The 4,847-nt window shown below is 42.6% G+C and overlaps 2 non-coding genes across 2 annotated transcripts; both read right to left on the bottom strand.

The window, feature by feature from the left end:
- Window positions 1-586: 586 nt before the first annotated feature.
- On the bottom strand, window positions 587-743 carry LOC124543482. The gene has a single exon (XR_006967476.1). It is a non-coding gene; the product is annotated as a 5.8S ribosomal RNA (ribosomal RNA).
- A 760-nt stretch (window positions 744-1,503) lies between these two features.
- Window positions 1,504-3,406, bottom strand: LOC124543474. The gene has a single exon (XR_006967468.1). It is a non-coding gene; the product is annotated as a small subunit ribosomal RNA (ribosomal RNA).
- Window positions 3,407-4,847: the final 1,441 nt, after the last annotated feature.

The raw sequence follows: 4,847 nt of genomic DNA on the forward strand, positions 1-4,847 counted from the left end.
TCATAATAATACGAACGTTTCGATGTCATCACGTAAACGCATATGTATCGCATATAATACACGTTCGTTTCGTATACGTATCAACGATCGCGGAGCTTTTGTTATCGAAATTTTGACGTCGGATAAATGAAAGAACGTACACACTCGATATATCGAGACGAATATGATATCACCTAATCTCCGATAACCCTTTTTGATCGATGACTTTGAAGAAACGATCGAAAGGTCGGAGATGGGCGCTATCTCTCGTCAACGAAGACGAGCGACGAGCTCTCAGTCTCTCTGACGTCGCAAAAACGAAACTCCGTGACGTAGACGTACACACGAACGTATATATTTACATATATATATATATACACACGCATATTACGTAAACATACATACACATCGTATTTTATAATATTTGAACGGACCGAGAACGAATGAATTTGCATTATATTATTATTGTGATAATAATAAAAATAACGCATTATTACATCGAACGCGGATACCGTCATATGTTCGGTAAAACGTCGATATCATCATACGACTACGACGACGACACGACATTAAACATTGAACAGTGTGGTTTATATTTTTATACAGCCGGCCCTCAGACAGGAGTGGTCCTGGATGTTTCTCCACGGACCGCAATGTGCGTTCGAAATGTCGATGTTCAAATGTGTCCTGCAGTTCACACTATGACGCGCAGTTAACTGCGTTCTTCATCGACCCGCGAGCCAAGTGATCCACCGTCCAGGGTAATGGTTTATTTTTTGTTTGTTACTTGTATAATATATGATTTCTACGATCACTCGTACGATTTTATACGTCAGTGATATTAGTGATTCGAATGGTATATATTTTTATTTTTTTATCTCTTCTTTTTCAGTGTATAGAGAAAAAAATAAAAAAAAAATATATTAAAAAAAAAAAAAAATAAAAAAAAAGAAATACATTTTATATGAAGATGACGATGTGTTAAATCAATAACACGACGTACTTTCCTCGCAACCGACATTCTGAAATATATCGAATAAGACGCGTTACACGACTCTCGCGACACAACACGTACACACAACAAGAGTGATCATAAATATCATCGAGTTGTTGTCGTTGTTGTAGTTTAGAAAATCGCGTCCTCGCATCGAAAAACGACAATCTCGAACGTCTGATCGCTTGTTTTTTTTTTTTTTTTAAATAATAATAATCCCGTTTCTATTCAGTGAAGACGAACGTACGAACGAACGAACACAGAAACACATCACCACGTTACGTTACGTTACGTATACTACTTACACACGTATATCGTATCTCACGCGTACGTCGAGGACTCGATAACGTAGTTGTAGTAGTAGTTAGTAGTAGTAGTAGTAGTTTCGTAGGTGCGTGCGTGTGCGCGTACGTGCGTATCGACGACGACGCTGATTGACGTTCTTATTATTATTATTTTTTTGTTATTTGATATTATCGTTCATCATCGCACTCGATCTACATAGAGAAAGAGATTGATAACGTTAACGTTAATGATCCTTCCGCAGGTTCCCCTACGGAAACCTTGTTACGACTTTTACTTCCTCTAAATGATCAAGTTTGGTCAACTTCCCAGCAACGCCGACGGCCGTGAAGCCACCGCGTGTCGGTCCGAAGACCTCACTAAATCATTCAATCGGTAGTAGCGACGGGCGGTGAGTACAAAGGGCAGGGACGTAATCAACGCGAGCTTATGACTCGCGCTTACTAGGAATTCCTCGTTTATGGGGGATAATTGCAAACCCCAATCCCCAGCACGAAGGAGTTTCAACGGGTTGCCCGGGCCTCTAGGCCAGGGAGAACATGCTGATTCCTTCAGTGTAGCGCGCGTGCGGCCCAGGACATCTAAGGGCATCACAGACCTGTTATTGCTCAATCTCGTGCGGCTCGAAGCCGCCGGTCCCTCTAAGAAGAATTTTAATACGCCGCCAGTGAGTTGCTCGACCGAAATCGAGCACACCTAAATGACGACGCCTATTTAGCAGGCTAGAGTCTCGTTCGTTACCGGAATTAACCAGACAAATCGCTCCACCAACTAAGAACGGCCATGCACCACCACCCACCGAATCAAGAAAGAGCTATTAATCTGTCAATCCTTCCGGTGTCCGGGCCTGGTGAGATTTCCCGTGTTGAGTCAAATTAAGCCGCAGGCTCCACTCCTGGTGGTGCCCTTCCGTCAATTCCTTTAAGTTTCAGCTTTGCAACCATACTCCCCCCGGAGTCCAAAATCTTTGGTTTCCCGGAAGCTGCCCGCCGAGCCATTGTAGTAACGTCGGCGGATCGCTAGATGACATATTTACGGTTAGAACTAGGGCGGTATCTAATCGCCTTCGAACCTCTAACTTTCGTTCTTGATTGATGAAAACACCTTTGGCAAATGCTTTCGCTGATGTTCGTCTTGCGACGATCCAAGAATTTCACCTCTAACGTCGCAATACGAATGCCCCCAGTTATCCCTATTAATCATTACCTCGGAGTTCTGAAAACCAACAAAATAGAACCGAGATCATATTCTATTATTCCATGCACGAAATATTCAAGCGGCATTTTGAGCCCGCTTTGAGCACTCTAATTTGTTCAAAGTAAAATTGTCGGCCCATCTCGACACTCACTGAAGAGCACCGCGATAGGATTTTGATATTGAACCGGCGTTTTACCGCCGGCTCACCGACGATATGCTCCGCAGACGTGTCAGTATCACCGCGGATGCGGTGCACCGACAGCGCGGCGCACAAATGCAACTACGAGCTTTTTAACCGCAACAATTTTAGTATACGCTATTGGAGCTGGAATTACCGCGGCTGCTGGCACCAGACTTGCCCTCCAATTGTTCCTCGTTAAAATATTTAAAGTGTACTCATTCCGATTACGAGGCCTCGAAAGAGTCCCGTATCGTTATTTTTCGTCACTACCTCCCCGTGCCGGGAGTGGGTAATTTGCGCGCCTGCTGCCTTCCTTGGATGTGGTAGCCGTTTCTCAGGCTCCCTCTCCGGAATCGAACCCTGATTCCCCGTTACCCGTGACAACCATGGTAGTCGCAGAAACTACCATCGAAAGTTGATAAGGCAGACATTTGAAAGATGCGTCGCCGGTACTGGACCATGCGATCGGCAAAAGTTATCCAGATTCATCAAAATTAACGACTTCGGACGAGACGCCCTCCGTCGATTGGTTTTGATCTAATAAAAGCACTCATCCCATCACTGGTCAGAGTTCTGATTGCATGTATTAGCTCTAGAATTACCACAGTTATCCAAGTAACTGAGTAAGATCTAAGGAACCAAAACTGATATATTGAGCCATTCGCGGTATCGCCTTAATACGGCTTGCACTGAGACATGCATGGCTTAATCTTTGAGACAAGCATATAACTACTGGCAGGATCAACCAGGGAGCTAACTGATATACGAGAGACTCGTTCGAGTCGTCAAAATATCTTTCTCCTCTCTCGATTTCATATTTCACATACATACGTAAGATTCAATATGAAACGAGCGTCTCACCGTATAGTCGATCGCGTTAGACGCGATCGATTTAAACGGTTGACTTTTTATATTTCAATGAGACACACGAACGGCGTTCGTCGTCGTCACAGAATGACACATAAAGGTCACGAATTCGAAAGTTCTGAACGAGATCGATTTAATTTTAATAACACTTCGCACACGACGTGTACGTATTTATTGTTCAACGATTATTATCGTAAAACATTGGGATCGACGCCCGGTGTTTGAGTGATCGTACCGATACTCGGTTTATGTATTTTATGTACATGATAATTGATATAAAAGAGTTTTAGAAACGACCGTTCACATATAAAATATATGTATGTACGAATACACTGAATCTTTTAAGAACTCCGTCTTTAACGTTACACTCGTATCGCGCGTCACGACGACGTCGCATATCGACTACGATAAATCAACAAATTATATTATGAGGATATAATCGTAGCGATAGCGACGACGAAGACGACGACGACGAAGAGGGTACGCATGAGGCAGAGAGATTTACGCGCATCCGTCGGTCGGCACAGTTTTACAGAACGAAAACAAATATAATATTATCATTTAACCACCGTGTGTGTTGTGTGTGTATTGCAGTGTTTCCGCGACGATCGCGACGATATTCAAGTAGTAAACTACCAAGAGTAAGAGACTACGAGAAACACATCACGTCGTCGTTTTACGCAAGATACACTCGACAAACAAATGGATAAGACATATAATACGTTTTCGTCATACGAGAGTATTGAACGGTCACTTCGCGTCTCACGAACACAATTCGGTTTGTTCGACGTTCGAACCATCACTACTCCTTATATATGCCTGGCGACGAAGATGACATTCGGCGCGTTCGAACGGAATGTGATATTTTATTATTTTTTTTTTTTTTTTCTATCTCATATCCCCAATAGACTCGCTGATGCAACAACATTCCCCCCCAAAAAAACCCCCGAACCCCCCCCCCCCCCCCCTCTCCCAACACCACTCCCTCCCTAAATCCTTTCCCTTCCAAAGTAACCAAAGTACAACCTATACTGGACCGAGGGAACGATTTTTTGCCTATCTCAATATGATAAAATTCAAAAACAAATAAAAGAAAAAAAACACAACAACAACAACAACAACAACAACAACAACAACAAAGACGACGACGAACGAACAAGAAAAACGAGTTTTTCGAGACACGTTCGAGGATTTCACAAAGTGTGTCGATATGAAAGACTATTCGTTTGAACGTTCGTGTATTGTATTATAGAGACTACGTAATATACATACATACATTAATTCATTCATTTCACCCGTATATCGTTTTAAAAATTATAATTATCT

Source organism: Vanessa cardui, assembly GCF_905220365.1.
Source record: "Vanessa cardui chromosome W unlocalized genomic scaffold, ilVanCard2.1 SUPER_W_unloc_3, whole genome shotgun sequence".
In the NCBI taxonomy this organism is placed as follows: Eukaryota; Metazoa; Arthropoda; class Insecta; order Lepidoptera; family Nymphalidae; genus Vanessa; species Vanessa cardui.